Raw genomic sequence first — 9,623 nt, forward strand, 5'->3', positions numbered from 1 at the left:
AGAGGAATACCACCTTACCACAAGCACCTCAAGAGGAGGCTACTCTCAGCTCTAGGTATGTGAGAGGGACCCTGAGTTTGTGGCCTCAAGTGCAATGGACACCGCGATGCCCTGACTCGAAATAAGGCCGGATTTCCCTTCAGTGACTTGAATGCAGGCTCGTCTTGCATCTCCCAAGACGAAAGGATGTCTGAATCCCCTGTGGAGACCACAGAGAAAGACCTAGTTCCCCACCTCATCGCGACCGGAGGCCTCACATCCTTTGAAAACTCCAGAGGGACGCGGAGATCAGTGCCTCCAAAGGAGATGATGCCTGATTCCTCGTGAAACTTGATAGGAGTCCCAGGATTCCTGTGGCACGTGGAAAGGGACCCTTGGTCTCCCGCCTCAGCTGGAGAGGCGTCCCAATTGCCCTGCCAAGCATCGAGGAGAATCCCGAGTTGTCGCTCGCAACTAGGCAGGAGTCCTGATGTCGCTGAACAAACACGTGTGTGGAAGGGCTATCCCCGTCGTAACTCGAGAATATACCCCAGGTTCCCGCCGCAACTCGAGAAAAACCATGAGCCTTCCCCCTCGCCGCGAGATGAGGCCCGATTCCCCTGCACTGCGTGCAGAGCAATGCCGTGTTGCACATCACACAGGAAAGTAGCCTTGATTTCCTTGATGGCACTCCAGAAAACACCAAGAACACTGTTTCAAGGCTAGAGGGATCCTTAGGTCACTGTAGCAAGAAGAAAAAGCTCCGTGGACCAAATATCAACTCGAGATGAGATGTTAGTCCTTGGCTTCGACTCCAGAGGAATACCACCTTACCACAAGCACCTCAAGAGGAGACTTCTCTCAGCTCTAGGTATGTGAGAGGGACCCTGAGTTTGCGGCCTCAAGTGCAATGGACACCGCGATGCCCTGACTCGAAATAAGGCCGGATTTCCCTGCAGTGACTTGAATGCAGGCTCGTCTTGCATCTCCCAAGACGAAAGGATGTCTGAATCCCCTGTGGAGACCACAGAGAAAGACCTAGTTCCCCACCTCATCGCGACCGTAGGCCTCACATCCTTTGAAAACTCCAGAGGGACGCGGAGATCAGTGCCTCCAAAGGAGACGATACCTGACTCCTCGAGAAACTTGATAGGAGTCCCAGGATTCCTGTGGCACGTGGGAAGGGACCCTTGGTCTCCCGCCTCAGCTGGAGAGGCGTCCCAATTGCCCTGCCAAGCCTCGAGGAGAATCCCGACTTGTCCCTCGCAACTAGGCAGGAGTCCTCACGTCGCTGAACAAACACGTGTGTGGAAGGGCCATCCCCGTCGTAACTCGAGAATATACCCCAGGTTCCCGCCGCAACTCGAGAAAAACCATGAGACTTCCCCCTCGCCGCGAGATGAGGCCCGATTCCCCTGCACTCCGTGCAGAGCAATGCCGTGTTGCACTTCACACAGGAAAGGAGCCTTGATTTCCTTGATGGCACTTCAGAGAAACCCCAAGAACACTGTTTCAAGGCTAGAGGGATCTTGAGGTCACTGTAGCAAACACGAAAGAGCTCCGTGGACCACAAATCAACTCGAGATGAGAGGTTAGTCCCTGGCCTCGACTCCAGAGGAATACCACCTAACCACAAGCACCTCAAGAGGAGGCTTCTCTCAGCTCTAGGTATGTGAGAGTGACACTGATTTTGCGGCCTGAAGTGGAATGGACACCGCGATGCCCTGACTCGAAATAAGGCCGGATATGCCTGCAGTGACTTGAATGCAGGCTCGTCTTGCATCTCCCAAGACGAAAGGATGTCTGAATTCCCTGTGGAGACCAGAAAGAAAGACATAGTTCCCCACCTCATCGCGACCGGAGGCCTCACATCCTTTGAAAACTCCAGAGGGACGCGGAGATCAGTGCCTCCAAAGGAGACGATGCCTGACTCCTCGTGAAACTTGATAGGAGTCCCAGGATTCCTGTGGCACGTGGAAAGGGACCCTTGGTCTCCCACCTCAGCTGGAGAGGCGTCCCAATTGCCCTGCCAAGCCTCGAGGAGAATCCCCAGTTGTCCCTCGCAACTAGGCAGGAGTCCTGACGTCGCTGAACAAACACGTGTGTGGAAGGGCCATCCCCGTCGTAACTCGAGAATATACCCCAGGTTCCCGCCGCAACTCGAGAAAAACCATGAGACTCACCCCTTGCGCAAGATGAGGCCCGATTTCCCTGCACTGCCTGCAGAGCAATGCTGTGTTGCACATCACACAGGAAAGGAGCCTTGATTTCCTTGATGGCACTCCAGAGAATCCCCAAGAACACTGTTTCAAGGCTAGAGGGATCCTGAGGTCACTGTAGCAACACGAAAGAGCTCCGTGGACCACAAATCAACTCGAGATGAGAGGTTAGTCACTGGCTTCGACTCCAGAGAAACACCACCTTACCACAGGCACCTCAAGAGGAGGCTTCTCTCAGCTCTAGGTACATGAGAGGGACCCTGAGTTTGCGGCCTCAAGTGGAATGGACACCGCGATGCCCTGACTCGAAATAAGGCCGGATATGCCTGCAGTGACTTGAATGAAGGCTCGTCTTGCATCTCCCAAGACGAAAGGATGTCTGAATCCCCTGTGGAGACCACAGAGAAAGACCTAGTTCCCCACCTCATCGCGACCGGAGGCCTGACATCCTTTGAAAACTCCACAGGGACGCGGAGATCAGTGCCTCCAAAGGAGACGATGCCTGACTCCTCCTGAAACTTGATAGGAGTCCCAGGATTCCTGTGGCACGTGGAAAGGGAGCCGTGGTCTCCCGCCTCAGCTGGAGAGGCGTCCCAATTGCCCTGCCAAGCCTCGAGGAGAATCCCGAGTTGTCCCTCGCAACTAGGCAGGAGTCCTGACGTCGCTGAACAAACACGTGTGTGGAAGGGCCATCCCCGTCGTAACTCGAGAATATACCCCAGGTTCCCGCCGCAACTCGAGAAAAACCATGAGACTTCCCCCTCGCCGCGAGATGAGGTCCGATTCCCCTGCACTGCGTGCAGAGCAATGCCGTGTTGCACAACACACAGGAAAGGAGCCTTCATTTCCTTGATGGCACTCCAGAGAAGCCGAAGAACACTGTTTCAAGGCTAGAGGAATCCTGAGGTCACTGTAGCAACACGAAAGAGCTCTGTGGACCACAAACCAACTCGAGATGAGAGGTTAGTCCTTGGCTTCGACTCCAGAGGAATACCAACTTACCACAAGCACCTCAAGAGGAGGCTTCTCTCAGCTCTAGGTATGTGAGAGGGACCCTGAGTTTGCGGCCTCAAGTGGAATGGACACCGCGATGCCCTGACTCGAAATAAGGCCGGATATTCCTGCAGTGACTTGAATGCAGGCTCGTCTTGCATCTCCCAAGAGGAAAGGATGTTTGAATCACCTGTGGAGACCAAGAGAAAGACCTAGTTCCCCACCTCATCGGGACCGGAGGCCTCACATCCTTTGAAAACTCCACAGGGACGCGGAGATCAGTGCCTCCAAAGGAGACGATGCCTGACTCCTCGTGAAACTTGATAGGAGTCCCAGGATTACTGTGGCACGTGGAAAGGGACACTTGATCTCCCACCTCAGCTGGAGAGGCGTCCCAATTGCCCTGCCAAGCCTTGAGGAGAATCCCGAGTTGTCCCTCTCAACTAGGCAGGAGTCCTGACGTCACTGAACAAACACGTGTGTGGAAGGGCCATCCCCATCGTAAGTCGAGAATATACCCCAGGTTCCGCCGCAACTCGAGAAAAACCATGAGACTTCCCCCTCGCCGCGAGATGAATCCCGATTCCCCTGCACTGCGTGCAGAGCAATGCCGTGTTGCACATCACACAGGAAAGGAGCCTTGATTTCCTTGATGGCACTCCAGAGAAAGCCCAAGAACACTCTTTCAAGGCTAGAGGGATCCTGAGGTCACTGTAGCAACACGAAAGTGCTCCGTGGACCAAAAATCAACTCGAGATGAGAGGTTAGTCCCTGGCTTCGACTCCAGAGGAATAGCACCTTACCACAAGCACCTCAAGAGGAGGATTCTCTCAGCTCTAGGTATGTGAGAGGGACCCTGAGTTTGCGGCCTCAAGTTGAATGGACACCACAATGCCCTGACTCGAAATAAGGCCGGATATCTCTGCAGTGACTTGAATGCAGGCTCGCCTTGCATCTCCCAAGACGAAAGGATGTCTGAATCCCCTGTGGAGACCACAGAGAAAGACCTAGTTCCCCACCTCATCGCGACCGGAGGCCTCACATCCTTGGAAAACTCCAGAGGGACGCGGAGATCAGTGCCTCCAAAGGAGACGATGCCTGACTCCTCGTGAAACTTGATAGGAGTCCCAGGATTCCTGTGGCACGTGGAAAGGGACCCTTGCTCTCCCGCCTCAGCTGGAGAGGCGTCCCAATTGCCCTGCCAAGCCTCGAGGAGAATCCCGAGTTGTCCCTGGCAACTAGGCAGGAGTCCTGACGTCGCTGAACAAACAGGTGTGTGGAAGGGCCATCCCCGTCGTAACTCGAGAATATAACCCAGGTTCCCGCCGCAACTCGAGAAAAACCATGAGACTTCCCCCTCGCCGCGAGATGAGGTCCGATTCCCCTGCACTGCGTGCAGAGCAATGCCGTGGTGCACATCACACAGGAAAGGAGCCTTCATTTCCTTGATGGCACTCCAGAGAAACCCCAAGAACACTGTTTCAAGGCTAGAGGGATCCTGAGGTCATAGTAGCAACACCAAAGAGCTCCGTGGATCAAGAATCAACTAGAGATGAAAGGTTAGTCCCTGGCTTCGACTCCAGAGGAATACCACCTTACCACAAGCACCTCAAGAGGAGGCTTCTCTCAGCTCTATGTATGTGAAAGGGACGCTGAGTTTGCGGCCTCAAGTTGAATGGACACCGCAATGCCCTGACTCGAAATAAGGCCGGATATCCCTGCAGTGACTTGAATGCAGGCTCTCCTTGCATCTCCCAAGACGAAAGGATGTCTGAATCCCCTGTGGAGACCACAGAGAAAGACCTAGTTCCCCACCTGATCGCGACCGGAGGCCTCACATCCTTGGAAAAATCCACAGGGACGCGGAGATCAGTGCCTCCAAAGGAGACGATGCCTGACTCCTCGTGAAACTTGATATGAGTCCCAGGATTCCTGTGTCACGTGGAAAGGGAGCCGTGGTCTCCCGCCTCAGCTGGAGAGGCGTCCCAATTGCCCTGCCAAGCCTCGAGGAGAATCCCAAGTTGTCCCTCGCAACTAGGCAGGAGTCCTGACGTCGCTGAACAAACACGTGTGTGGAAGGGCCATCCCCGTCGTAACTCGAGAATATACCCCAGGTTCCCGACGCAACTCGAGAAAAACCATGAGACTTCCCCCTCGCCGCGAGATGAGGTCCGATTCCCCTGCACTGCGTGCAGAGCAATGCCGTGTTGCACAACACACAGGAAAGGAGCCTTCATTTCCTTGATGGCACTCCACAGAAGCCGAAGAACACTGTTTCAAGGCTAGAGGAATCCTGAGGTCACTGTAGCAACACGAAAGAGCTCCGTGGACCACAAACCAACTGGAGATGAGAGGTTAGTCCTTGGCTTCGACTACAGAGGAATACCACCTTACCACAAGCACCTCAAGAGGAGGCTTCTCTCATTTCTAGGTATGTGAGAGGGACCCTGAGTTTGCGGCCTCAAGTGGAATGGACACCGCGATGCCCTGACTCGAAATAAGGCCGGATATCCCTGCAGTGACTTGAATGCAGGCTCGTCTTGCATCTCCCAAGAGGAAAGGATGTTTGAATCACCTGTGGAGACCAAGAGAAAGACATAGTTCCCCACCTCATCGCGACCGGAGGCCGAACATCCTTTGAAAACTCCACAGGGACGCGGAGATCAGTGCCTTCAAAGAAGACGTTGCCTGACTCCTCGTGAAACTTGATAGGAGTCCCAGGATTACTGTGGCACGTGGAAAGAGACACTTGATCTCCCGCCTCAGCTGGAGAGGCGTCCCAATTGCCCTGCCAAGCCTTGAGGAGAATCCCGAGTTGTCCCTCTCAACTAGGCAAGAGTCCTGACGTCGCTGAACAAACACGTGTGTGGAAGGGCCATCCCCGTCGTAAGTCGAGAATATACCCCAGGTTCCGCCGCAACTCGAGAAACCATGAGACTTCCCCCTCGCCGCGAGATGAAGCCCGATTCCCCTGCACTGTGTGCAGAACAGTGCCGTGTTGCACATCACACAGGAAAGGAGCCTTGATTTCCTTGATGGCACTCCAGAGAAACCCCAAGAACACTGTTTCAAGGCTAGAGGGATCCTGAGGTCACTGTAGCAACACGAAAGAGCTCCGTGGACCAAAAATCACCTCGAGATGAGAGGTTAGTACCTGGCTTCGACTCCAGAGGAATACCACCGTATCACAAGCAGCTCAAGAGGAGGCTTCTCTCAGCTCTAGGTATGTGAGAGGGTACCTGAGTTTGCAGCCTCAAGTTGAATGGACACCACAATGCCGTGACATGAAATAAGGCCGGATATCCCTGCAGTGACTTGAATGCAGGCTCGTCTTGCATCTCCCAAGACGAAAGGATGTCTGAATCCACTGTGGAGACCACAGAGAAAGACCTAGTTCCCCACCTCATCGCGACCGGAGGCCTCACATCCTTGGAAAACTCCAGAGGGACGCGGAGATCAGTGCCTCCAAAGGAGACGATGCCTGACTCCTCGTGAAACTTGATAGGAGTCCCAGGATTCCTGTGGCACGTGGAAAGGGAGCCGTGGTCTCCCGCCTCAGCTGGAGAGGCGTCCCAATTGCCCTGCCAAGCCTCGAGGAGAATCCCGAGTTGTCCCTGCAACTAGGCAGGAGTCCTGACGTCGCTGAACAAACACGTGGGTGGAAGGGTCATCCCCGTCGTAAGTCGAGAATATACCCCAGGTTCCGCCGCAACTCGAGAAACCATGAGACATCCCCCTCGCCGCGAGATGAAGCCCGATTCCCCTGCACTGCGTGCATAGCAATGCCGTGTTGCATATCACACAGTAAAGGAGCCTTGATTTTCTTGATGGCACTCCAGAGAAAGCCCAAGAACACTGTTGCAAGGCTAGAGGGATCCTGAGGTCAGTGTAGCAACACGAAAGTGCTCCGTGGAGAAAAAATCAACTCGAGATGAGAGGTTAGTCCCTGGCTTCGACTCCAGAGGAATAGCACCTTACCACAAGCACCTCAAGAGGAGGCTTCTCTCAGCTCTAGGTATGTGAAAGGGACCCTGAGTTTGCGGCCTCAAGTCGAATGGACACCGCAATGCCCTCACTCGAAATAAGGCCGGATATCCCTGCAGTGACTTGAATGCAGGCTCGCCTTGCATCTCCCAAGACGAAAGGATGTCTGAATCCCCTGTGGAGACCACAGAGAAAGACCTAGTTCCCCACCTCATCGCGACCGGAGGCCTCACATCCTTTGAAAACTCCAGAGGGACGCGGAGATCAGTGCCTCCAAAGGAGACGTTGCCTGACTCCTCCTGAAACTTGATAGGAGTCCCAGGATTCCTGTGGCACGTGGAAAGGGAGCCGTGGTCTCCCGCCTCAGCTGGAGAGGCGTCCCAATTGCCCTGCCAAGCCTCGAGGAGAATCCCGAGTTGTCCCTCGCAACTAGGCAGGGGTCCTGATGTCGCTGAACAAACACGTGTGTGAAAGGGCCACCCCCGTCGTAAGTCGAGAATATACCCCATGTTCCGCCGCAACTCGAGAAACCATGAGACTTCCCCCTCGCCGCGAGATGAAGCCCGATTCCCCTGCACTGCGTGCAGAGCAATGCCGTGTTGCACATCACACAGGAAAGGAGCCTTGATTTCCTTGATGGCACTCCAGAGAAAGCCCAAGAACACTGTTTCAAGGCTAGAGGGATCCTGAGGTCACTGTAGCAACACGAAAGTGCTCCGTTGACCAAAAATCAACTCGAGATGAGAGGTTAGTCCCTGGCTTCGACTCCAGAGGAATACCACCTTACCACAAGCACCTCAAGAGGAGGCTTCTCTCAGCTCTAGGTATGTGAGAGGGACCCTGAGTTTGCGGCCTCAAGTGGAATGGACACCGCAATGCCCTGACTCGAAATAAGGCCGGATATCCCTGCAGTGACTTGAATGCAGGCTCGCCTTGCATCTCCCAAGACGAAAGGATGTCTGAATCCCCTGTGGAGACCACAGAGAAAGACCTAGTTAACCACCTCATCGCGACCGGAGGCCTCACATCTTGGAAAACTCCAGAGGGACGCGGAGATCAGTGCCTCCAAAGGAAACGATGCCTGACTCCTCGGGAAACTTGATAGGAGTCCCAGGATTCCTGTGGAACGTGGAAAGGGACACTTGGTCTCCCGCCTCAGCTGGAGAGGCGTCCCAATTGCCCTGCCAAGCCTCGAGTAGAATCCCGAGTTGTCCCTCGCAACTAGGCAGGAGTCCGGATGTCGCTGAACAAACACGTGTGTGGAAGGGCCATCCCCGTCGTAACTCGAGAATATACCCCAGGTTCCGTGGCAACTCGAGAAAACCCATGAGACTTCCCCCTCGCCGCGAGATGAAGCCCGATTCCCCTGCACTGTGTGCAGAACAGTGCCGTGTTGCACATCACACAGGAAAGGAGCCTTGATTTCCTTGATGGCACTCCAGAGAAACCCCCAGAACACTGTTTCACGGCTAGAGGGATCCTGAGGTCACTGTAGCAACACGAAAGAGCTCCGTGGACCAAAAATCACCTCGAGATGAGAGGTTAGTACCTGGCTTCGACTCCAGAGGAATACCACCGTATCACAAGCAGCTCAAGAGGAGGCTTCTCTCAGCTCTAGGTATGTGAGAGGGAACCTGAGTTTGCGGCCTCAAGTTGAATGGACACCACAATGCCGTGACATGAAATAAGGCCGGATATCCCTGCAGTGACTTGAATGCAGGCTCGTCTTGCATCTCCCAAGACGAAAGGATGTCTGAATCCCCTGTGGAGACCACAGAGAAAGACCTAGTTCCCCACCTCATCGCGACCGGAGGCCTCACATCCTTGGAAAACTCCAGAGGGACGCGGAGATCAGTGCCTCCAAAGGAGACGATGCCTGACTCCTCCTGAAACTTGATAGGAGTCCCAGGATTCCTGTGGCACGTGGAAAGGGACCCTTGGTCTCCCGCCTCAGCTGGAGAGGCGTCCCAATTGCCCTGCCAAGGCTCGAGGAGAATCCCGAGTTGTCCCTGCAACTAGGCAGGAGTCCTGACGTCGCTGAACAAACACGTGTGTGGAAGGGCCATCCCCGTCGTAAGTCGAGAATATACCCCAGGTTCCGCCGCAACTCGAGAAACCATGAGACATCCCCCTCGCCGCGAGATGAAGCCCGATTCCCCTGCACTGCGTGCAGAGCAATGCCGTGTTGCATATCACACAGTAAAGGAGCCTTGATTTTCTTGATGGCACTTCAGAGAAAGCCCAAGAACACTGTTGCAAGGCTAGAGGGATCCTGAGGTCAGTGTAGCAACACGAAAGTGCTCCGTGGACCAAAAATCAACTCGAGATGAGAGGTTAGTCCCTGGCTTCGACTCCAGAGGAATAGCACCTTACCACAAGCACCTCAAGAGGAGGCTTCTCTCAGCTCTAGGTATGTGAAAGGGACCCTGAGTTTGCGGCCTCAAGTCG

This window comes from Cervus elaphus, chromosome X (genome assembly GCF_910594005.1).
Source record: "Cervus elaphus chromosome X, mCerEla1.1, whole genome shotgun sequence".
In the NCBI taxonomy this organism is placed as follows: domain Eukaryota; kingdom Metazoa; phylum Chordata; class Mammalia; order Artiodactyla; family Cervidae; genus Cervus; species Cervus elaphus.